The following is a 25,284-nucleotide window of genomic DNA, read 5'->3' as shown; positions in this document are numbered from 1 at the left end:
GAGTAGACTCCATACTTGACATGGGGGTTAATTAAAAGGAGACACTTGAGTTGGAAGGCTTAAGTACTAATTAAACTGGAAGTTGTTGGCTAATTCTGTATTTACTAACCCTAGACCTTCCCAAGGGAGAGGACTAGGATTTGCGAATAAGAGTTAGCTCAATCACTTGACTTTCCTTTATTTAGTAAGGGTTAACTAAGTGAAAACAACAACCTTTTTGATACTACACTTAAGAGACCCCAATAAGGATAGAACTTCCAATTAATCATTCCCCGAGTCAAGGCTTTTTATCTAGAATATTAATAATCATTCTTAGTTTTTATTGCTTTAATTTACAATTATTTAATTGCTTATCAATCAAACTCAAACTCTCTTGGAAATTCCTAATTAATAAAATAGCACCATTTCTTGCAACTCGTTGGGAGACAACCTGGGACTCATACTCCCAGTATTTTTCTATTCTAAATTTTTGTGACACTCTTCTAAATTGGTGAGGCGGATTTAAGCTAGTTAAGAGCTATACTCGCAATACTGTTCTATTATATTATAATCTCTTAATTAGCCTAACTGCTGCCACGCACCAGTTTTTGGCGCTGTTGCCGGGGAGTTGCAATTGTGTACTAAATTATTAATTAGTGTACATATTTTTATTTTTCTTTGCATATTTTATTTTTATTTTTTTTACCCTGAGCTATATGTTTCTTTAATTGAATGATACGTTCACTACCTGATCTGAGCTTAGCCACATTTGATCCTGAAATTGAAAGAACTATTTCACATATTAGGCGAGCTCGACGTCGGTTAGCCTCTGAGGGTGGTGAAGTGATTGTTATCGATTCACCAGTCTCATCTGAGGGTGAATCTGAACCGCCATTCGAGAGCGAAACAAGCTCCTTTACTACTGATTAAGTTGATTCACGTGCAGATAGAATGGCAACACCTAGGAGGATTACTCTCCAGGAAGCTGGAGCCCCAGATTTTACAATGCAGCTGTATCAAGTGCATCATCCAACTCTGGCTGCGGATTTTGAACTGAAAACTCCACTAATCAACTTAATGCCCAAGTTTCATGGCTTACCTACTCAGGAGCCTATCAAGCACCTCAGGGATTTTCAGACAGCCTGTTCTATTGTTAGGCGTCAGGGTGCGAATGAAACTTCTATTCTGTTAACTGCCTTCCCATTTTCTCTTGAGGAAAAGGCAAGGGAGTGGTACTACTCCCAACCTGAAGCGACTGTTACTAACTGGGATACGCTCAGAAGAGAATTTTTGGAGAAATACTTTCCAGCTAAAGTTACAGACAGACTAAGGAAAGAGATATCATGCATTGTTCAAGGTGAATCAGAAACTCTCTATGAGTACTGGGAGCGTTTTAAGAACCTTCTGGATGCATGCCCCCATCACATGATTGACAGGCTAGTCTTGATCAGCTATTTTACTCAAGGCATGAAGCCTCGGGATAAAACTACACTAGATGGTGCTAGTAATGGTTCTCTGAAAAAGTACAAGACCGCAGATGAAGCATGGCAACTAATCAGCGACTTAGCTGAGTCTACCAGGAATCACAGGCACAGGAATAGCCACTCAAAAGCCGTTGCAGAAGTTTTCTCTAGCACTGAGACTTCTGCTCTTACACAGAGCATATGTGAAATGACCAACCTATTGAAGCAATTACAATTGAATCAACAACAACAAGCTCAGCCTTCCCCACCACAACAAAGCCAACAGTTTGTTCCCCAAATAGTATGCGGCATATGTGCTGATTATAGTCATTATACTGATGAATGCCTGCAGCTCCAACAAGAAAAAAATACTGTGGCAGCTACTCATAACTTCTATGACCGCCCGAATGAAGGACACAATCAACAAGGCGACAATTACAACCAAGGTGGGAACTATAACCAAGGATGGCAGAACAACTCCAACCAAGGTTGGAGGGATAATTTCAACCATGGCTGGAGGGACAACTATAACAGAGGAGGCAGAGACAACAATGGAAACCAGAGGTAGAATAACAACAACAGATAGCAGAATCAGAACCAACCTTACAGAGCTCCTCACCTAAGGCAATCACAAGGACCCCAGCACAACCAACAACAAGTACCTCAGATCACTTATCCCACTTCCTCATCAAATGACGAGATGCTTCGTTCTCTTGCACAAGGACAATAAGATACGTAGACTACACTGAACTCTACTCTAAATGATCTGAATGCCACCTTACAAGCTCTCGCCGCCCGGATAGATTCATTACCTACTTCCACTAACCAGCCTTTAAATTCTAGTGGAATTCCTTCTCAACCCTTTGATAAACCACGATTTTATGGTTTATCTTGTGCTCAATTGAGTGGTTTTTATCAACTATTTACCCACTTATTCATACTATTTGCATGGTTTTACATTTACCTTCCTAATTATGTGCTTTGATTGAAAACATGCTTCTTTGGCCTTAATTTCCCTATGTTAAATCCTCTCTTATTACCATTAGATGCCTTAATATGTGTGTTAAGTGATTTCAGAGATTACAGGGCAAGAATGGCTCAGAGGATGGAAAGAAAGCATGCAAAAGTGGAAGGAATACAAGAAGTTGGAGAAATTGCTAAGCTGTCCAGCCAGACCTCTTTGCACTCAAACGGCTATAACTTTAGCTACAGAGGTCCAAATGACGCGGTTCCAGTTGCGTTGGAAAGCTAACGTCCGGGGCTTCGATTTGATATATAATAGGCCGTACTTACTCTGACGCTAGGCAACACGAACGCGTGCTCCACGCGGACGCGTCGCAGTGACGAAAATCAACGTGGCAGATTTCTTCTCCAGCGATTTTTGGGCTGTTTTTGACCAAGTTTTTGGCCCAGAAAACACAGATTAGAGGCTATAAAGTGGGGAAATGCATCCATTCATAATCACCAGCTCATAATTCATAATTTTAGATGTAGTTTTTAGAGGGAGAGGTTCTCTCCTCTCTCTTAGGATTTAGTTTTAGGATTTAGGATTATTTCTTCTTCATCACAGGTTCAATGTTCCTTTTATTTATTTTCCCAATTAATTTATGAATATTCATGTTAGATTTGATTTCTTTTATTAATGCTATTTGAGGAATTTTCAGATTTAATTTTGCTTTACTTTATTTACATGAATGCTTTTAATTTAATTTAGAATTTTCCCTTTTGGCTTTGGTTAAGTAATTGGTAACGCTTGAGCTGTCAAATAAAGAAGTGGTTGAAATTGGGAGTTGCTCCAATAACTCTAGTCTTTTCATAGGAATTGACTAGGACCTGAGGATTAAGCTAATTATCCACTTGATTTACCTTCATAGTTAAAGGTTAACAAAGTGGGATTAAAATCCAATTCTCATCACAATTGATAAGGATAGGACTTCCAGTTCTTATACCTTACCAGGAGTTTTATTATCTATTTAAATTAATACAATTTACTTTCTTGCCATTTACTATTCCCGCTTTTTATCTTATACATTAAAAACCCCCAATTTACAAACTCACAACCAATAATAAGAACACATCCCTGCAATTCCTTGAGAAGACGACCCGAGGTTTAAATACTCGGTTATCAATTTTAAAAGGGGTTTGTTACTTGTGACAACCAAAACGTTTGTATGAAAGGACTTTTGTTGGTTTAGAAACTATACTTGCAACGAGGATTTATCTGCAAATTTTTAGACCACGCAAAAGTTCTCTCATCAAAATGGCGCCGTTGCCGGGAAATTGAAAACGTGTGCCTTATTATTGGTTATTGTAAATATTTTACTTTTAAATTGATTTATTTTCGAAAAAAAAAAATTCAGATTTTTATTTTAAAATTTTTTTATCTTATCTTATCTTAGTTTTAAATTTCAAAATTCTTATCTTATCTTATTTCAAATTCAAATTTCAAATTTCAAATCTTTTCTCTTATTTATTTTATTTTATTTTCCTTTGCTTGTTTATTTGTTTTTATTTTTAATTTTTATTATTTACTATGAATTCTCACCCTTCTCGCTTTGAGTTTGGTTCTAATAATGTTGAAAGGAATGGAAGCTATAACAGGAACAAGCATCAAGGTTGGAACAATCAAAGATGGGAGGAGCCACAAGGATTTGATCAACCCTCATGGCAACAACCACCTCCAATGGACTATCAACAACCGTTCTATCAAGGCAATGGCTATGGTGAGCGCTCTTTTGATTATCAACAACCACCACCATATGCCTATGAACCATTTCCTCAACATGACTTTGGACCACCATACTCACAAGCCCCTTTCCACCATTCACCTTCATATGACCCTAACCCTTATCCACCCCAATTCCAACCCAATTACTCCCAAGAACCACCACCTCCCTATGCATCATATCCATCTTCATCACCCCAAGAATCAACGGATCGACTCAAGGAAACATTTGAAAAATTTAATGCAACCCTTCACCAATTGAATCAAGCAATAAATCAATTATCTTTCCGATGTTTGGACACTCAGGAAACCCCCATGGCTTCATGTGGACAATCTAATGAAAAACGTAGCATGAAGGAGACATTAGAAACTCCGGTGGACAGTAAGGAGCATGAATTTATACTGGAACAAGTGGAGGAAGCCGGAATTATTGAAGAAGAAGAAGTGGTTGCAGACTTAGGAGATGCAGAACCTCCATGGGAAAGTCCAGCCATAGAACCTCCTTCAAAGATGTTTGAAATTGATGTTGAGGAGGGTGTACAACCTCCAAGGCATATCATGGTAAAGGACTTGGAAGAGGTTGATCAAGAGATGGAGATTAAAGAAGAAAAAGCACTACCTCCCATGCCCTTGGTAAGTAATGAAGAAGAGATTGAATTAAAAGAAAGCTACCAAGAAGAAGAGGTTGAAATCAAAGAAGTTTGCAAAGAGGTGGAAGTTGTCAAAGAGCACAAGGGAGTGGAGCTTGAAATCACCTTGCCAAAGTTATTGGAGACCCCTCCCCCTAAGTTGCCATCATCCTTCACAACATTCAAGTGGGTAAAATTCATATCCCTTAGCTTTTTAATCCCACTTGAATATGGGCTACTGGAGACGGATGGTCAACTTAGAGCTCTTTGTGGCATTAAGAGTAAGAGGAAGATGGCCAGTGGTAAGAATTGTCCTGCAAGGTTCATTATGGTTGGAAGTTTTAAGTTTAAACGCAAAGGTTGGTGTAAAGCTCAACTGAATGGGTCTAGGAAGTTTTTTGGCCACTTTAGTGAGAATTCAGATTACTCGCTACCCGGATGGAATCATAATGATCAACACAAAGACGGGTGTAAAAGCAAAGTTTGGGACCCCGGAATTCATTCCAGGAATCAACACTCTTGGGGCCTTGTCACTTGCTTCAACTTGCTTGAAGGCTTTCTGCGCCTAGTTTGGGATCCCGGAGGATACTGGAAGTACAAACATTGGTGGGAATTCAAGGATCAATACAAACACAAGCCACCATAATAGGGAGCTCACCAAATTTCCAACTTAAGGACTTTAACTAAAAGTGCTAGGTGGGAGACAACCCACCATGGTATGATCGTTTCTTTATCAATTTTTAATTTTATTTAGTTTTTGTTTATTTTTCAGTTTTATTTTATTCTATTATTGAACCTGGAATTATTCATATCATCCACATTAGCATTACATATTGCATACTGTATAATTGCATATAGCATAATTTCATATTTAAAAAAAATTAAAAAAAAAACACGCACGCGACGCGGCAGCGTCGCTGATGCGTCTGCGTCACCAGTGCGTTTTGAAGAAAAGAGATTGAACAGAGAGTCACGCGAAAGTGTGGCTAGAGGCGTGCCTTTAGCACAGATTGTTCCACGCAACCGCGTCGATGACGCGTCCGCGTCAGCTGGGAACATTGGCCTCCCACGCGACTGCGTCACCATCGCGGCCGCGTGACCTGAAAATCGACGTGAAAAGGGTGCTTGACCGAAAGTTGTGCTGGAGTGGTGATGGACTGGCGCTAGACGCACAGCCCTTACGACGCGACCGCGTGCCCCACGCGTCTGCTTCATGTTCCAATATTGGCCACTAACGCGATCGTATGACCCACGCGATCGTGTCACCCAAAATTTGGCACTAATGAATTTTTTAACAGAAAGTTGTGCGAGAGCGAGGCTGCCCTCGCACCAGTAGCATAAAACGAGTCACGCGACCGCGTGACCGACGCGACCGCGTGACCGACGCGACCGCGTGACCGACGCGACCGCGTCAATCCATATAAGCGCAACTCGCGCGAACGCGTGACCTACACGTCCGTGTCGCTTGCACCGCACAACTCATCTAAATCTGCCAAAATATCTTATCTTTTTCTTTTCTAAATCCTTATTTTTCTTATCTTTTCTTATTTCTTTCTTCTTCCTTTCTTATTCTCTTTCACTTTCATTCTATTTTATTTAATTTATTTGCATACTTTCATTCATTGAATTATTTTCATTGGTGTTAAAAATTTACTTACTTTGCTTGTGGATCATTAAAGGAATTGTTTGACAATTATATATTACTTTTTAAAGGGTTGCTTGCATGTTCAATTTAATACTTTTAATAGCTTATTTACCATGCTTGCTATGTGTTTGTGAAAAAGCCCGTATGGCATTGTGCATTATTTTTAGATTTCTTTTATTCTACTACTCTAAATGCTTGCTTTTCACATAACCCTTTTTATATTTTATTAATTAAATATAATTATTATTACAAACATGTTGTTAGTTTGAAAGACTTGGTAATCTAACTTGGACATTGAATGCTTGATCTATGCTACTCATGCCTTTGCCTCCATGCCAATAAACATCTTGCATTTAATTGTCATTACATGCACTTGCTCTATTTCCATTGATGAAACTTTTCACATGTAGTCATGACCATGTGTTAACGTCATTCTTCTTTATTGTGCACTGATTACCATTTTTTCCGCTCTCTTCCTTGCTCTAACCCTTAGCTTTAAAAAGTTACTTTCTTTTTCCCTTTTCAGGATGGCCACCAAGAAGGGTAAAGAGAAAGCTACTCCCAAACCACCGGCAAGGAAAGGAACAAAAAGAGCCCCAACTGAGGAACCACAAACCCCGTCCACTTGTACATCTTAGCATGCACCGAGGACGGTGCAATCTTTAAGTGTGGGGAGGTCGATACCGATCTCCGTGGGTTAGTACCTTCCTATCTCAATACCAATGATTTATTTTCCTTATTAGTTGTTGCATTTGCATGTTTGTTTGATGGTTGTGCATATTTTACCACTTGGTTAAAGTAATATTTTCTTTTTCAAGAAACTTTTTAGAGCATTTCACTAATTTGAATTAAACTTTTTGAAAAACTTGTTTGAAAAAAATTTTATTTTGGAACATGGTTTAGAGCTCGAACACACAAAACCTGTGAGATTTTGAGCCTATTTAATTGGTTGCATTTTATCAACCAATATTTTTTTTAGTGTGTATTTTTCTCTCTAAAATTGTGATCTTTGTCTTGCTTGATTCTATATTTCCATGGTTTGATGTATGCATGCACTTATATGATTGAGGCCTTTGTTTTACTGAGCTTACATACCCATATGGCCTTAACCTTTTCATTATCCATTGCAAACCAATTTTGAGCCTATTTTACCCCTTTATTCTTTACTTTAGCTCATCACTAACTCTAAGCAGAAAATAATAATGTCCTTAATTTGAATCCTTGGTTAGCTTAGACTAGTGAGAGTGCTCATGAATTAAGTGTGGGAAAAAGTGGGTTTGGAAACGTTTGGTTTGAGAATTGGGTGTTATATATCTTTATGAAAATGTGAAAGAAATGTTTAGGACATGTTCATGCATTCAATAAATTAATCATATGCATTGAGAAAAACAAAAGAAAAAAAATAATATATAAATAAAAAAATGAGAAAAAAAAAGAGCAAACAACAAAAAGGGGACAAAATGCCCCAAAGTAAATGGTGAAAGCAATGCATATGTACTGTACTTGAAATCAAAATGCATGAATATGTGGAAAACATGCTTAATGGACAGTTAGATGTTGTATTATGATTACATGGATTGTCTTAAATTAGGTGGAAAAAGTTTAAGTTAATTAAGGATTCAGATTTTAGTCCACTTGGCCAAATACAATCCTACCTTGACCCTAATCCCATTACAACCATTAAAAGACCTCTTGATATGTGTATCTGTACATTAAATTTATGTTGATTGTTAGATGAAGAGCAAGCCTTAGAAAGGAAGGTTAGTAGAGAATTGAGAGAATCGAACCTAAAACACTTGAGTGATTAGAGTGCATACACTCCCAGTGAGGTTTCGATGCTCGATTCTTTGTTCCCGGCTTTCATGAGCTATTTTCTTCTACAAGCCTATTTGTACTTCATTTTTATGATTTGAATTAGTGAAATCCAGTTCATATTTATTCTTGGAGAATTTATTTACTTTTAACCAAGTAGGTAGAAATATTTTGCATGTAGTTGCATTCACATAGATAGGTTGCATTGCATACTCTCTATCATTCTTCTTCACTCCTTTATAGCTTCTCTTGAGCTTAGCATGAGGACATGCTATTGTTTAAGTGTGGGGAGGTTGATAAACCACTATTTTATGGTTTATCTTGTGCTCAATTGAGTGGTTTTTATCAACTCTTTACCCACTTATTCATACTATTTGTATGGTTTTACATTTGCCTTCCTAATTATGTGCTTTGATTGAAAATATGCTTCTTTGGCCTTAAGTTCCCTATGTTAAATCCTCTCTTATTACCATTAGATGCCTTGATATGTGTGTTAAGTGATTTCAGAGATTACAGGGTAAGAATGGCTCAGTGGATGGAAAGAAAGCATGCAAAAGTGGAAGGAATACAAGAAGTTGGAGAAATTGCTAAGCTGTCCAGCCTTACTTCTTTGCACTCAAACAGCTATAACTTTAGCTACAGAGGTCCAAATGATGCGGTTCCAGTTGCGTTGGAAAGCTAACGTCTGTGGCTTCGATTTGATATATAATATGCCATAGTTTTCCTGACGCTAGGTGACACGAACGCGTGCTCTACGCGGACGCATCGCAGTGACAAAAATCAGCATGTCAGATTTCTTCTCCAGCGATTTCTGGGCTGTTTTCGACCCTGTTTTCGGCCCAAAAAACACAAATTAGAGGCTATAAAGTGGGGGAATGCATCCATTCATAATCACCAACTCATAATTCATAATTTTAGATGTAGTTTTTAGAGAGAGAGGTTCTCTCCTCTCTCTTAGGATTTAGTTTTAGGATTTAGGATTATTTCTTCTTCATCACAGGTTCAATGTTCCTTTTATTTATTTTTCCAATTAATTTATGAATATTCATGTTAGATTTGATTTCTTTTATTAATGCAATTTGAGGTATTTTTAGATTTAATTTTGCTTTACTTTATTACATGAATGCTTTTAATTTAATTTAGAATTCTCCCTTTTGGCTTTGGTTAAGTAATTGGTAACGTTTGAGCTGTCAAATAAAGCAGTGGTTGAAATTGGGAGTTGCTCCAATAACTCTAGTCTTTCCATAGGAATTGACTAGGACCTGAGGATTAAGCTAATTAATCCACTTGATTTACCTTCATAGTTAGAGGTTAACAAAGTGGGATTAAAATCTAATTCTCATCACAATTGATAAGGATAGGACTTCCAGTTCTTATTCCTTGCCAAGAGTTTTATTATCTATTTAAATTAATACAATTTACTTTCTTGCCATTTACTATTCTCGCTTTTTATCTTATACATTAAAAACCCCCAATTTACAAACTCACAACCAATAATAAGAACACCTCCCTGCAATTCCTTGAGAAGACGACCCGAGGTTTAAATACTCGGTTATCAGTTTTAAAAGGGGTTTGTTACTTGTGACAACCAAAACGTTTGTATGAAAGGACTTTTGTTGGTTTAGAAATTATACTTGCAACGAGGATTTATCTGCAAATTTTTAGACCATGCAAAAGTTCTCTCATCACCCTTACCTAACCCCAAGGGTGGCATCAATGCTATCACTTTGAGGTCTGGAACCACACTGCAAGAGAGGAACCAAGAGGAGCCAAGCCCACAAATACACGCCTCAGCTAAGGATATGATAGAAGTGGAAGATGCTGAAGAGGAAGAGGAAGTGCAAGACATTGTTAAAGAAGAAGTAGCTCAGCAAAGGAATGAAGCACCAAAGGATGCAGAAGCTGCAAGTGGCGCTATTCCTATCCCATTTTCGCATCTTGCAAGGAAGTCCAGAAAGCAGATGGAACTTGATCCCAAAATGGTAGAAATTTTCAAAAAGGTTGAGGTAACTGTTCCCCTTTTTGATGTTATTCAGCAAGTACCTAAATATGCAAAGTTTCTGAAGGATTTATGCATACACAAAGATAAAATTAATGAATTAGAAACTATCCCTTTAGGTAGTTCTATATCTGCTTTAATGGGAGGTATACCTGAAAAATGTAGTGATCCAGGTCCATGCATGGTAAACTGTACCATTTGAGGTGTAATATTTTCTGATTGCATATGTGACTTAGGAGCGTGTGTTAGTATAATGCCATTGTCTATATATGATACCTTAAGGCTCCCTCCCTTAAAAAGGTTGGCAGCTCGTTTTGTGTTAGCAGATAAAAGCATTATTACAGTAGTTGGAATTGTTGAAGACGTATTAGTGAGCATTAAGGGGCTCACATTTCCCATTGACTTCTATATCTTGGAAATGCCCCCTAATGACTCAGGAAGACCATCATCAATCCTGCTTGGAAGACCATTCCTGAAGACCTCAAAGTTCAAGCTGGACGTATTCTCAGGAACTTACTCCTTTGAGATAGATGGCAGAACAGTAAGTTTCAGTTTAAATGAAGCTATGAAGCACCCTCCAGAAGATCATTCTATCTTCCAGTGCAACATCATTGATAAAACTATAGCTGAAGTTCACCAAGAAGAAGTAGAAGAGAAGCACATGGAGCAAGGTCCAAGTGTGGGGACATCCTCTGAACATAATGAAGACACCTTACAATTACCACTAGCCCCGGATGATCCAGAACCTAGCCATGAGTAGAAATTAGAATTGAAGCCCCTTCCTCCACACCTCAAGTATGCTTACCTTGAGGATAATCAGAAGTTCCCAGTTATCATTGCAAGGAAACTCACTTCTCAACAGGAGGAGCAACTGCTCAGTATGCTGAAAAAACACAAGAAAGCAATTGGGTGAAGCTTGGCGGATATAGTAGGCATCAGCCCTCAAGTTTGTGAGCATAGAATATATTTAGAAGAGGAATCAAAACCCGTCCGTCAACCCCAAAGAAGATTGAATCCCACCATCTTAGAAGTTGTCAAGAAAGAAGTAACCAGGCTATTTGAAGTAGATATTATTTACCCCATCTCAGACAGTGAATGGGTCAGTCCAGTACAAGTGGTGCCCAAAAAGTCTGGAGTCACAACAATAAAGAATGAGCATGGAGAGCTCCTGACAACTAGAGTGCAGAATTCATGGAGGGTTTGCATTGACTATAGGCGTCTCAACCAAGCTACTCGCAAGGATCATTACCCCTTGCCATTTATTGATCAGATGCTCGATCGCCTGTCAGGTAAATCCCATTATTGCTTTTTAGATGGTTATACAGGCTACTTTCAAATTCATATAGCTCTTGAAGATTAGGAGAAGATCACTTTTACATGTCCCTTTGGAACGTATGCATACAAAAGGATGCCTTTTGGCTTATGTAATGCACCTGCTACTTTCCAAAGATGTATGATGAGTATCTTTTTAGATCTTATTGAGAACTGTATGGAAGTAATTATGGATGATTTTAGCATATATGGTGATTCATTTGACCTTTGCTTGGATAATTTAGCTAGAGTATTAGACAGGTGTGTTAGTTCAAACCTTGTATTGAATTTTGAAAAATGTCACTTTATGGTAAAACAAGGGATTGTTCTAGGACATGTTGTCTCTAAAACTGGTATTTCAGTAGATCCAGCAAAGGTAGATGTCATTTCTAGTTTACCTTACCCCTCCTCCGTGAGGGAAGTCCGTTCATTCCTAGGCCATGCAGGTTTTTACAAGAGATTCATTAAGGACTTCAGTAACGTAGCATTACCTTTATCCAAACTGCTACAGAAAGATATTGAGTTCGAGTTCAGTGAAGATTGCATGAAAGCGTTTAATAAGCTGAAAATCGCCCTGACTCAAGCTCCAATTATGAGAGGACCAGACTGGAGCCAGCAATTTGAAATTATGTGTGATGCCTCCAACCATGCAGTAGGAGTGGCACTGGCTCAGCGCGAAGGTAAGGATCCTTTTGTAATTGCTTATGCATCTAAAACCTTAGATGCTGCTCAGTCTAATTACACTACTACTGAAAAAGAGCTTCTTGCTATTGTTTTTGCTCTAGATAAATTCCGAGCTATTTACTTAGTACTAAGGTAGTAGTGTACTCAGACCATGCAGCTCTAAAATATTTATTAGGTAAAAAGGAGTCCAAACCAAGGTTGATACGTTGGATACTGTTGCTGCAAGAATTTGATTTAGAAATTAATGATAGGAGTCGTAACCAGAATTTAGTGGCAGACCACTTGAGTCGCCTTGAGCATATTAAGGATGACTCCACTCCTATAAATGATGCTTTTCTATTTGATAGCTTGCATGCAGTATCTGAAGTAGTTCATTGGTATGCACCTGTAGCTAATTATCTAGTTAGCCATACTTTCCCTCCCAATTTTACTAAACATCAAAGGGACAAGCTGAAAAGCGAGTCTAAATATTATATATGGGTGACCCATATTTATGGAGGTGTGGTGCTGTCTAGGTAATTAGGAGGTGTGCACCTCAATCAGAATTCCAGTTCATTTTAGAGGCCTACCACTCTTCTGAGAGTGGAGGACATTTTGTCCCTCAAAGAACAGCTAGGAAAATGTTAGACTGTGAATTCTGGTGGCCTACTCTTTTTAAGGATGCTGCTGAATTTTGTAAATCTTGTTCCCCATGCCAAAGATTTGGTAATATATCCAAAAGGGATGAGATGCCTCAACAGATTATGCTTTTCTGTGAAATTTTTTATGTTTGGGGCATTGACTTCATGGGTCCATTTCCAAACTCTAATGGTTACCTTTATATACTGCTAGTTGTAGATTACGTTTCTAAATGGGTGGAAGCAATTCCTACCCGTACTGATGATGCTAACACTATTGTTTCCTTTGTTAGAAACCATATTATCTGTCGCTTTGGATCACCACGAGCAATCATGAGCGATCGAGGCACTCACTTTTGTAACAGGAGACTAACAGGATTACTGAAGAAGCATGGGATAGTTCACAAAGTAGCAACAACTTATCATCCCTAGACCAATGGATAAGCAGAAGTATCTAACAGAGAAATCAAACGCATCCTAGAGAAAATAGTAAAGCCCCATAGGAAAGACTGGAGTGCAAGGCTACAAGATGCACTCTGGGCATATAGAACAGCGTATAAGACACCCATTGGGACGAGCCTCTTCCGCTTGGTATACGGAAAGGCTTGCCACCTTCCAGTAGAGGTGGAACACAAGGTTTTCTGGGCTATAAGGGAATGCAATATGAATTTAGAAGAATCTAGTGCTGAAAGAAAGTTGCAACTAGAAGAATTAGAGAATCCTCGCCTAGAAGCATATGACAATTCCAAGCGATACAAAGAGAAGATAAAGGTTGTCCATGACAAGCACATAAAAAGGAGAGAGTTCAAACCAGGGGAGTTAGTTATTCTTTATAACTCCAGACTGAGGCTTATGCCAGGCAAACTAAGATCAAGATGGGAAGGTCCCTACAGAGTAGAGAAGGTAGAGCCATACGGAATTTTTCACCTGCGTCATCCTTCTAGCTCCAAATTCATTAAGGTCAATGGACATCGCCTAAAGCTTTATCATGGTGAAAAGATGAAGGATCACAAAGAATTAGAGGTTTTCCTCTTGGAATACCCACCAACAGAAGCAGGATGAGCCTGAAGACCGTCCAACTTAAGGACGTAAAAGCAAAGTGCTAGGTGGGAGACAACCCACCATAGTATGATCGTTCAGTTTCAGTCTTAGTTTTATTTTACTTTATTCTATTTTTATTTTTGTTAATGACTCTTCTCATAATCTCTGCATATAGCTGCATATAGCCTGCATTTGCATTTGCATGCTGCATAAAAAAAATGCACGTGACGCGCAAGCGTCACTAACGCGTCCACGTCATAGGTGCTTTCGAAACATGAAGAAAAGAAGCAGAGAGTCACGCGGAAGCGTGGCTGGAGGCGTGCCTTAGGCATAACCATGCCCGCGTGAACACATCGCTGACGCGTCCGCGTCATTTTGAAAAATAGCCTCCAATGCGTGCGCGTCACTCACGCGCACGCGTGACCCTGCAATATCGACGTAAAGAGGTGTATGGCAGAGAGTTATGATGGAGTGGGACTAGAATGGTGCTGGAAGCACAAGCCCTATCACGCGAACGCGTGCCCTCGCGTCCGCGTCGTTTTTCAAAATATGGCCATTCACGCGATCGCGTCACCCAAATTTTTGGCAATATGCATATAAAATAGAGAGTTGTGCGTACGCGAGGCTGCATTCACACCAATAGCACAAATCAGGTCACACGATCGCGTGAACCACACGTCCGCGTCACCTGAACTTATCACACACCACGCGATCGCGTGCTCCACGCATCCGCGTCACATGCGACACACAGCTTATCCAGATCAGCGCCTGATATCTTATCTTTTCTTCCCCAAATCCAAATCTTTTCTTTCCCTTCTTATTTCTTTCTTCTCTTTTCTTCCTTCTTTATTCTTTCTCACTGATGACAAGTCATCTTAGCCTAGTTTCACTAGCCTTTTTCTTTTGTTCTCAATTGAATTATGCACTTTCTTGAGCCAAAAGCAAGCCAATTGGGTAGATTTTCATGTTTCCTTTGATTTAATCAACCATGTATGAATTCATGCTATTTCATGAGGTTTTATGCTATAATTGTCATATATTATGAAAGAATGAATATCTCATGATTTTGAGCATAGCTTTGATGTGTTTGGTTGATTAATGATAGGTGAAGAAAGCTTGGAGAAAGGTTGATGCAAGAAGGAAGGGCTAGGAGGAAGAGAGAACAAAAAGTTTGAGCAAAAGTTTGCCCTCAAACTTTAGCTCAAACTTTTGGATTAATTATGAACCAGGAAGTAAAAGCTGGAGCAAAAGTTAGACCCCTAACTTTTTGGCTAACTTTTGGCATGAAAAACACTCCCTGGATGCACAAAAAGTTTGCGCCAACGTTAGCCCCCTAACTTTTTGGCTAACGTTGGCGCCATGAATAACCAAGGGGAGGCCAACGTTGGAGCAAAAGTTAGACCCCTAACTTTTGCCCCAACGTTGGTATCAGCAAAACAAGGGTGCTGATGTGAAAAGTTGGAGCAAAAGTTAGACCCCTAACTTTTACTCCAACTTTTACTCAAGCTTTCATGATTCCAACCCTGTTCAATTTGGTTCTTCTCCAAACTCCAAGAGCAATCAACCAAGGCCTCTCTCAACCCAATTCCACCAAGAGCAAAGGCCCAATTGAAGGCTTGAAGACCATTTGAAGAAAGTGTATAAATAGATTAGAATTTAAGTTTTGAAGGGAGCTTCGCTTTTAGTTTTGCAGAAGAACTTTCTTTTCGGTTTTGGCTTGGAGCTCACTTTTATTTTTCTTAGCATTGTTGTTTTAATTCAAGAGAATTTGGGAGGAGATTTGATCTCTCTTCTTCCTTGTTCTTGCCCAGCACTCTTTACTTTTCTTGTCTTGGATTTTGGGTGGAGAGTTGAAGAAATTCTATTTCAATCTCACTTTGGGATCTTGTTTAATTTTCTGCTTAATTGAATTTCAGTTTCGGTTCATTGTTCTTCATCTACTTTCTTTGCAATTTACAATCTCCTTTGCAATTATTCTTGTTGGATCTAGGAAGGCATTGAGATCTAGACTTGGCTTTCTAGTCTCTTGGGTCCTGAGATCCGGAATTTCCATTTCCCATTCCCTGTTTACTGTTTTCATGCTCATTTACATTTTTGTTTTAAGATCCGGTTCGATTCAAGTCCTTCTTTACTTCTCTATTTGTTGCAATTTTACATTTCCTTGTTTAATTTCTGCAAATCCAACTCCCCATTCCCTTTACAATTCAAGCCATTTACATTTCTTGCACTTTAAGATTTTGCAATTTACATTTCTTGCATTCTAAGTTTCTGCCATTTAATTTCTTGTTCTTTAAGATTCAGCACTTTAATTCCTGTTCTCTTTAATTTCATGCCAATTACCCATTCCCTTTACTTTCTATGCAATTTAAGTTCTGCAAATCACAAATCTCTCAACCAAATCTTGATTCGCTTGACTAAATCAACCACTAAACTAAAATTACTCAATCCTTCAATCCCTGTGGGATCGACCTCACTCCCGTGAGTTATTATTACTTGATGCGACCCGGTGCACTTGCCGGTTAGTTTTGGGTGTTTTTGAGAAATTCGTTTCTTCCAAGAAAATATCCCATCAAATTTTTGGCGCCGTTGCCGGGGATTGAATTTGATTGACAATGATTAAGTGAGGTGGTGATCTAGATCTAGCACCTTTACTTTTCTGTTCTTTAATTTTCAATTAACCCACTAACTGTTTGAATTTTTGCTTAAGCTAACTAAAACTTCATTCTAGCAGTAGATTGAAGTGTCACTAGTTTGTGTGTTTCTTATGTTCTGCTTGTATGTCAGGTACAAGAAGAAATACACCCATCTTTCATGAACAAGACGAAAGAACTCTTAGAAGGTTAAGAAGAGCTGAAAGAGGGAAAAATATTGTTGGAGAAGAGGAATCAGAAGAAGAATTCCAAGATATGGAGGAACATTCAACTAATCCACCAGGAGGAGCAGACAACAACAATAACAATCCACCCCAGAGGAGAGTTTTAGCTTCCTATACTTTTGCAAATCCTAGACATTGTGGAAGTAGCATCTTAACTCCAAATGTCAATGCAAACAATTTTGAACTAAAGCCACAACTCATCACTTTGGTTCAAAACAATTGCTCTTTTGGTGGAGGACCACTTGAAGATCCGAACCAACACCTATCCACCTTCTTAAGGATTTGTAACACTGTTAAAACTAATGGTGTGCCTCCTGACAGCTACAAGCTATTGCTATTCCCATTTTCTCTTAGAGACAAGGCCACTCAATGGTTGGAATCCTTTCCAAGAGACAGTATCAACAATTGGGATGATTTGGTAACCAAGTTCCTTGCCAAATTTTACCCACCTCAAAGGATCATAAGGTTAAAGACTGAGGTACAAACATTTACACAAATGGAGGCTGAACCCATCCATGAGGCATGGGAGAGATACAAGGCTCTAATCAGGAAATGTCCTCCTGAAATGTTCACTAAGTGGGATAAGCTGCAGAATTTTTATGAGGGCTTAACATTGAAATCTCAAGAAGCTTTGGATCATTCAGCTGGAGGTTCCTTGCAACTCATGAAAACTGCAGAGGAAGCTCAAAATCTCATTGATATGGTGGCTAACAACCAATATTTCTTTGCTCATCAAAGAAACCGCCAACCATCACAAAGAAGAGGAGTAATGGAGCTAGAAGGAGTGGACTCAATCTTGGCTCAAAACAAGATGATACAGCAGCAAATTCAACAACAATTTGAACAAATGGCCAAGAGGATTGATAGTCTCCAAGTTGCAGCAGTTAACACTAGCCAACCATCAACTACATGGGGACAAAATGAAGAAACTCAAGAAGAACAACAACAAGAGCAAGTACAGTATATGCACAACCAAGGACCAACTGAAGTGTATGGTGATACATATAATCCATCCTGGAAGAACCACCCAAACCTCAGATGGGGAGATAATCATACCCAAAACCAACAACCATGGCAGAGGAACTCAAACCAAAACAACCCAAGAAGCAACCAAAACCACAACCAGCAGCAGACTAACCAAAACCCCTACAGAAAACCTCAAAACAACTACCCCAACCCCAACCAGTACAGATATCTCTAGAGCTAGTAGATAAGTCAACAGTATACCCCAGGGGTATGATTGAAAACCTTCTGGTCAAGGTGGACAATTTCATATACCCTGCAGATTTTGTGGTTCTAGATTCAGAAGGGGATGATGGTGACTCTATTATTCTGGGAAGGCCATTCTTGGCCACTGCTAGAGCTATCATAGACATAGAGGAAGGAGAATTAACTCTCAGAATGCATGATAAGAGTGTCACTCTGAAGGTGTTACCAGAAGCACAGTTTGGTAATGAGAAGAAAAACTATATGGAACTTGACAAGGAAGAATCTCAGTTAAAGGAAGAAAGCAACAAGGCAATTCACAACAACATCCCAAGGCAAAAGATTGTGCAAACTGATGAAGAAGTCCAAGAGAATATTGGATTATTAGCCACTGAAAGGATGAAAGATCCCCAAGGTAAGCCTACAGCCAGAAAAGAAAGGTCAACGAAAGAAAGGATGAAACGCAGAAACGAAACAAAAAGGGGTTGGAAGAATAGGAAGATTCCAACAGAGGGGCTTTCCAAAGGTGACAAAGTGCAATTGATATATCAACAACTGGGAGCAAGCCGACAGACTGATGACTATTACAATGTCAGCAACATACTCTCGTTGGAACATGCTGAAATTGAACACCAGAGAACAAAGAGGAGGATCACAGTCAGGGGAGACAAGTTGAGGCACTACAACCCTCAACCACCATAAAAGAAAGCTCCAATGTCAAGCTAGTGACAATAAAAGAGCACTCCATGGGAGGCAACCCATGATTTAAGATTTATGTCATTTCAAATTCAATAAGTTATGATCATCTGAGCATGAAATTTATTTTCATAGACGTACTCAATGAATGCATGCAAAATTTTTTTTTTCATATGCTAAGACTTCTAAAGTTTGGTGTGCCTTCAAGCACACCAAACCAGTGTTGCAAACATTTTCATACTATATGCTTAGCATATGACCAAACACTAAGTTTGGTGTTTCTCTTCTCATGAAAAATAAAAAAATCATGCATCAATGATCATACATTATCTCTTACTGAGACTTTTCAATTAAAAAGAAATCATACTCTATGATGTAGGCATCAATTGTGATTTAATACTAGCATCTCACATTTATCCCTTAAGCAAGATACAAGTTTGGTGTTCACCAAACTTTGATGCACGGATTTAGGAGCACAATTGATCCTTCATGAAAAAAAAAAAAGAGAGAGAGAAAAAGGAAAATTATGATGAAAACATCTCTTATAAACATTTGACCAAGAATGATATTGGGATTTCAATTTCACTAGTTGGAGAGAGAACCACATATTTTCAACTATATGACCAAACATTAAGTTTGGTGTCCTCCAAGGAAAGTCACGGTCCAAATGGATATAAGGAATGATAATTCATATAGTGTTAATAAAAAGAAGCACTATTGCCACGGTTTGATATAGCTAATGTGTGTTGTCTTGTTGTGATGACTAGATGGTCAAAGAACACTTTATGAAAGACACAAGATAAAGGAAAGCATAGCATGAGGACAAAATCTCATCACATGCTTCAAAAAGAGAATCTGCCACTCCTTGAGATGATCACGGCAAAGACAATTGAAGAAGCAAGCTTTGTCTTCATTCACCCTTACATGCACACCTTTGATTCACATAGTATCTAATTGCATCCTAGCCCTTCATTGTTCATTTAAATAATATACCACCTCCAAACCATGCATGTGACCGAACCTTTGCACTCCAACCATTTAAACTTCCCTTCATCATTTCTCATCATAACAAGCTCGGCCTCAAATTTCATCTTTCTCCAAGACACACATCAAAATCTCTAACATTCTTCACACTCCCTTTAACCTCAAGACTCTCAAACAACCAAGTGATCATGGCCTCTTCCTCAAGAACCAAACGAAGAAGAGGGAAAGATCCCATGGTGGAGGAGAGCACCCCTGAATATGACCAATGGAGATTCAAATCTCGGTACCATCAGATGCAAATTGAATGGATGAATCAGAAGAAGATATATCCAGAAATTCCATTCTTGCTGCCGGACGATGGATGTCAAGAAATGAAGGACAAAATTCGAAAGAAGAGGTGGGAGGAACTCATATCACCAATCACCCAAATCAATGCTAATATCATAAGAGAGTTCTATGCCAATGTCTCAAGGCTTGACATGAGTGAGGCCCAACATACAAGAGCTATGTGCGGGGAGTGGAAGTAGATTTTAGCTCGGATGCAATCAAGAAAGTCTTGGGACTAAAATCAGTTCGCTTTAGTGAACCGGGATACCACCAAAGGGTAAATGGTGATCCGGATTATGATGGAATTGCTAGAGATATTTGTATGGAGAACTCAGAGTGGGAAGGAGATGACAAGAATAAATACAAGTATTTGAAGAGAGTTAATCTCACCCCGGAAGCAAAGGGATGGTATGAGTTGTTGAAAAGATCAATCCTGGGCACAGTAAACACCTCAGAAGTTAACAAGAATAGAGCTATTATGTTGCATTGCATAATTGTGGGAGGAGAGGTAAAAGTTCATAAAATTCTGGCAAAGGACATTCAAAAGCTAGCTGAGAAGAATTCAGCCGGATCTTGGTTGTACTATCCGAGTACTATTTGGAGGTTGTGTGCAAAGGCTAAAGTTCCAATGGAAGAGGAGAATCCAATGTGGTTAAGCCAAGGCATGCCTATAACCATTGAGAGAATGATGATGGCTCCTGAAGCACATCAAGGCCGAAGACCACATGGAAGAAGGGAAAGAGAGGAATCAATGGAAGGAGAAGAATTACAAGAGGAAGAAGAGTCACAAGAGGAGGATGAACAGCAGCACATTCCTCTACATAACAATCTCGACATGATTCAAATGCAGGAAGCAATTGGAAGATTATCACAACAGTACATGAGAATTCAAGAAAGGCAAGAGGAATACCACTCATTATACATGAAAAACCAACAAGCACAAGAAGAACGGGAGCTAAGAATGATGAACAAACAAAGTGAATTCAAGTCAAGATTCCTTGTGATGCAAGAAGAACATGCCTTTCAATCTCATGAATCATTTGGAAAGTTGGAACAAATGCAAGCTGAAAATTTGAGGGCTCTCAAAGAGTTCACAACACTCCAAGATGCAAGATATGAAGTCCAAGCCGACTACAACATAAATAGTCAAATCAAGCTGAACTATATTGGAGAGCATCTGCACAACATGGATCCAGCTTTTCCAACTTTTGACGAATTCTTCAAAAAGAGAAGTGAGATAGAAGTAAGCAATGCAATGAAGCTTGAAGATAGAGTAGAGGAAGCAATGAATAGAGCTGGTTTCTGGCGGGATCAACAGACAACAGACATGGACACAGGAAACACCAGCAACCAGGTTTATGAAAGAAGAAAGAAAAAGCATGACAAATAAAAGGTGGACTTGCTCCTTGTTCATCACTAAGAAAGCATGCATTGTGTCTGTTTTAAGTAGTCCTTGCATCTTTAAGTAGTTATCATAATCAATAAGGTTTGCATCATGTTTGTTTATCTTAGAATAAGTAAGCTAGTCTATGTGTGTGCTTGTGTGTTTACCTTCACTGAAAAAAAAAAGAAGCATGCTTTGTCCCCTGCATTTTCAATTCAATAAAAGAAATGTTTGAATGTGAAGTGAGATAGTTCTCTGTTAGATAGAAGTAAAATAAAAGTAAGTGGTGGTATGTGTGTGATTGTATAATAGCTCACCTTTAATGAATAAGAACACTAGGATGTCTCCTCTTAAGTAGAAAGTAGCTACTGTCTATGAATCTCAATTGAATAAAAATCCTTGGTTAGAAAGAAAAACAAAAAGAAAGAAAAAAAAGGGGAGAAAAAGAAACAGCCAAGAAGTGGCAGAACAAAAGAAAAACAAAAAGAAACAAAGTTGGACACCAATAGCTTGAACCTTAGAATATATGCCTGTGGTGTCTTTGTATTAGGATCTGCTTGGATTATTAAGCTCTTTGGAGTGCATCAACACTTGATGACTTGGGTTAACTAACCCGGGATCATCAACTGAAAGTCCACTATCAAGAGCAACCTAACTACAAGGCATTTAGTAGCCCAAAGAGGTGCTGGGCATCAATGTTCTAAGAAGGAATGTGAGCCAAGTGTCTATAGTGAATAATGTGTCAAGTATAAAGAAAAGGAAATGAACTTGCTACACATGACACTCAAACAAAGCTTATGAACAAGACAATAGCCAAGGATAAAGGAATAATGAGAGGTCATAGCAGTATGTTACTTGAAGCTTGAAGGAGGCTTTCTAGGCTTAAGAGTCAATAAGAGGTGATTGTGTACATATCCACATAAAACCCCATGAACTACCAATAACACTCTACTAGCATGAACATCCTCTTCCATTTCATTCTTTCTTCTCAATAAATCATTTCTTGCTTGGGGACAAGCAAGCTTTAAGTTTGGTGTTGTGATGACAAGTCATCTTAGCCTAGTTTCACTAGCCTTTTTCTTTTGTTCTCAATTGAATTATGCACTTTCTTGAGCCAAAAGCAAGCCAATTGGGTAGATTTTCATGTTTCCTTTGATTTAATCAACCATGTATGAATTCATGCTATTTCATGAGGTTTTATGCTATAATTGTCATATATTATGAAAGAATGAATATCTCATGATTTTGAGCATAGCTTTGATGTGTTTGGTTGATTAATGATAGGTGAAGAAAGCTTGGAGAAAGGTTGATGCAAGAAGGAAGGGCTAGGAGGAAGAGAGAACAAAAAGTTTGAGCAAAAGTTTGCCCTCAAACTTTAGCTCAAACTTTTGGATTAATTATGAACCAGGAAGTAAAAGCTGGAGCAAAAGTTAGACCCCTAACTTTTTGGCTAACTTTTAGGCAAAAGCTGGAGCAAAAGTTAGACCCCTAACTTTTTGGCTAACTTTTGGGCAAAAGCTGGAGCAAAAGTTAGACCCCTAACTTCTTGGCTAACTTTTGGCATGAAAAACACTCCCTGGATGCACAAAAAGTTTGCGCCAACGTTAGCCCCCTAACTTTTTGGCTAACGTTGGCACATGAAAAACACTTCTTGGACTAGCAAAAGTTTGTGCCAACGTTAGCCCCCTAACTTTTTGGCTAACGTTAGCGCCATGAATAACCAAGGGGAGGCCAACGTTGGAGCAAAAGTTAGACCCCTAACTTTTGCCCCAACGTTGGTATCAGCAAAACAAGGGTGCTGATGTGAAAAGTTGGAGCAAAAGTTAGACCCCTAACTTTTACTCCAACTTTTACTCAAGCTTTCATGATTCCAACCCGGTTCAATTCGGTTCTTCTCCAAACTCCAAGAGCAATCAACCAAGGCCTCTCTCAACCCAATTCCACCAAGAGCAAAGGCCCAATTGAAGGCTTGAAGACCATTTGAAGAAAGTGTATAAATAGATTAGAATTTAAGTTTTGAAGGGAGCTTCGCTTTTAGTTTTGCAGAAGAACTTTCTTTTCGGTTTTGGCTTGGAGCTCACTTTTATTTTTCTTAGCATTGTTGTTTTAATTCAAGAGAATTTGAGAGGAGATTTGATCTCTCTTCTTCCTTGTTCTTGCCCAGCACTCTTTACTTTTCTTGTCTTGGATTTTGGGTGGAGAGTTGAAGAAATTCTATTTCAATCTCACTTTGGGATCTTGTTTAATTTTCTGCTTAATTGAATTTCAGTTTCGGTTCATTGTTCTTCATCTACTTTCTTTGCAATTTACAATCTCCTTTGCAATTGTTCTTGTTGGATCTAGGAAGGCATTGAGATCTAGACTTGGCTTTCTAGTCTCTTGGGTCCTGAGATCCGGAATTTCCATTTCCCATTCCCTGTTTACTGTTTTCATGCTCATTTACATTTTTGTTTTAAGATCCGGTTCGATTCAAGTCCTTCTTTACTTCTCTGTTTGTTGCAATTTTACATTTCCTTGTTTAATTTCTGCAAATCCAACTCCCCATTCCCTTTACAATTCAAGCCATTTACATTTCTTGCACTTTAAGATTTTGCAATTTACATTTCTTACGTTCTAAGTTTCTGCCATTTAATTTCTTGTTCTTTAAGATTCAGCACTTTAATTCCTGTTCTCTTTAATTTCATGCCAATTACCCATTCCCTTTACTTTCTATGCAATTTAAATTCTGCAAATCATAAATCTCTCAACGAAATCTTGATTCGCTTGACTAAATCAACCACTAAACTAAAATTGCTCAATCCTTCAAGCCCTGTGGGATCGACCTCACTCCCGTGAGTTATTATTACTTGATGCGACCCGGTGCACTTGCCAGTTAGTTTTGGGTGTTTTGGAGAAATTCGTTTCTTCCAAGAAAATATCCCATCACTCACTCTTTGCTTTCCCCCTTTCTTATTATTTTTCACATCCATTATCAAGGTTCTTTTCTTTCTTTCTTTACTTTTTACTTTTCCTTTGTTATTTTTATTTATGTTTTCTTCTTTTTTTTTTCTTTTTACTTTCATTATCTATATTTTCTTTTTCTTTCTTTTTTTCTTTATTCCTTTAATTGGTGTTAGAAATTTAATTGGGTGATTATTTTCTTTTATATTTTTCTTGTGAGTTATTGTGGAATTGTTTGACAATTAATATTACTTCTTAAAGGGTTGCTTGCATGTTCACTTTAATACTTTCAATAACATACTCACCATGCATGCTATGTGTTTGTGAAAAAGTCCATATGGCATTGCGCATTATTTTTATATTACTCTATTCTACTACTCTAATGCCTGTTTTTCACAAAATCCCTTTTATATTTTATTGATTAAATATAATTGTCAATACAAACAGATTGTTAGTTTGAAAGAGTTGATAATCAAACTTGGACATTTAATGCTTGATCTATGCTACTCATGCCTTTGCCAGCATGCCAATAAACATCTTGCATTTAATAGCCATCACACGCACTTGCTATATTTTCATTGATGAACTTTTCACATGTAGTCATGACCATGTGTTAACGACATCCTTCTTTACCGTGCATTGATTATCACCTATACCATCCTCTTCCTTGCTCAAACCCTTAGCTTTACATATTACTTTCTTTTTCCTTTCTCAGGATGGCCACCAAGAAAGGTAAAGAGAAAGCTACTTCCAAACCACCAGCAAGGAAAGGAACTAAAAGAACACTAGTGGCAGAGCCATCTTCAACAGCAGTAAAGCCCTCAACAAAGCGAATCAAGAGGATCATCAAGGTCGATGAAAAGGAGAAAGCTTTTCCAGCAAAGGACACTACGCGGTTCACTAACCGCTACTCTGAGCAGATGTTCCCCATCCTAGCTGAGAGAAACTATAACAATGAGTATCTACT

General features: G+C 38.5%; 1 non-coding gene across 1 annotated transcript; it reads right to left on the bottom strand.

The window, feature by feature from the left end:
• Nucleotides 1–1,302: 1,302 nt before the first annotated feature.
• Nucleotides 1,303–1,410, bottom strand: LOC148562115 (small nucleolar RNA R71). Its single transcript, XR_015887460.1, has one exon. It is a non-coding gene; the product is annotated as a small nucleolar RNA R71 (small nucleolar RNA).
• Nucleotides 1,411–25,284: the final 23,874 nt, after the last annotated feature.

The sequence above is a fragment of the Arachis ipaensis genome, chromosome B6 (assembly GCF_059453495.1).
Source record: "Arachis ipaensis isolate K30076 ecotype BB chromosome B6, ASM5945349v1, whole genome shotgun sequence".
Lineage (NCBI taxonomy): Eukaryota > Viridiplantae > Streptophyta > Magnoliopsida > Fabales > Fabaceae > Arachis > Arachis ipaensis.
The sequence above is the reverse complement of the archived record's forward strand: the minus strand, read 5'-3'. Positions and strand labels throughout refer to the sequence as shown.